Here is a 1,193-nt window from a genome sequence, read left to right on the forward strand (position 1 = left end):
CGTGTGCCTGCTCGGACCTTGCTGAAGGAGCAGCCACATGTCCATTCACAGGCAGAGCGGGCGATGCCACACGGCCAGCCTCCACATTGGCCCAACTGTGCCCGGTACCCGCGAAGATGTCTCGACAGCAGGGACAGTGGGTGAAGCATCTAACACCTGAGGTGCACCATGCGACGCACCAGACTCCCCACTGCCGCTACACTCCGAGGCAGCAGCCTGAAGATGGCTGACCGCGGCCATCAACACGCTCAGCTGTTCGCGAAGAGTGGCCAGCGTCCGTACACAGCAGTCACACATCCTATCCATCCTAAGGAATCAATTTACCGAAGAGACTTAATCAACTTTTAAGTATCCAGAATGAGATTTTCACTCTGCAGCGGAGTGTGCGCTGATATGAAACTTCCTGGCAGATTAAAACTGTGTGCCCGACCGAGACTCGAACTCGGGACCTTTGCCTTTCGCGGGCAAGTGCTCTACCAACTGAGCTACCGAAGCACGACTCACGTCCGGTACTCACAGCTTTACTTCTGCCAGTATCCGTCTCCTACCTTCCAAACTTTACAGAAGCTCTTCTGCGAAACGTGCAGAACTAGCACTCCTGAAAGAAAGGATACTGCGGAGACATGGCTTAGCCACAGCCTGGGGGATGTTTCCAGAATGAGATTTTCACACTGCAGCGGAGTGTGCGCTGATATGAAACTTCCTGGCAGATTAAAACTGTGTGCCCGACCGAGACTCGAACTCGGGACCTTTGCCTTTCGCGGGCAATTGCTCTACCAACTGAGCTACCGAAGCACGACTCACGTCCGGTACTCACAGCTTTACTTCTGCCAGTATCCGTCTCCTACCTTCCAAACTTTACAGAAGCTCTTCTGCGAAACGTGCAGAACTAGCACTCCTGAAAGAAAGGATACTGCGGAGACATGGCTTAGCCACAGCCTGGGGGATGTTTCCAGAATGAGATTTTCACTCTGCAGCGGAGTGTGCGCTGATATGAAACTTCCTGGCAGATTAAAACTGTGTGCCCGACCGAGACTCGAACTCGGGACCTTTGCCTTTCGCGGGCAAGTGGTCGGGCACACAGTTTTAATCTGCCAGGAAGTTTCATATCAGCGCACACTCCGCTGCAGAGTGAAAATCTCATTCTGGAAACATCCCCCAGGCTGTGGCTAAGCCATGTCTCCGCAGTATCC

At 53.4% G+C, this 1,193-nt stretch overlaps 1 non-coding gene across 1 annotated transcript; it reads right to left on the minus strand.

Annotated features, from left to right (window-relative positions):
- Nucleotides 1-721: 721 nt before the first annotated feature.
- Trnas-cga (transfer RNA serine (anticodon CGA)) lies at nt 722-796 on the minus strand. The gene has a single exon. It is a non-coding gene; the product is annotated as a tRNA-Ser (tRNA).
- Between the last annotated feature and the right edge of the window lie 397 nt (nt 797-1,193).

Source organism: Schistocerca gregaria, unplaced genomic scaffold (genome assembly GCF_023897955.1).
Source record: "Schistocerca gregaria isolate iqSchGreg1 unplaced genomic scaffold, iqSchGreg1.2 ptg000553l, whole genome shotgun sequence".
Taxonomy (NCBI): Eukaryota; Metazoa; Arthropoda; class Insecta; order Orthoptera; family Acrididae; genus Schistocerca; species Schistocerca gregaria.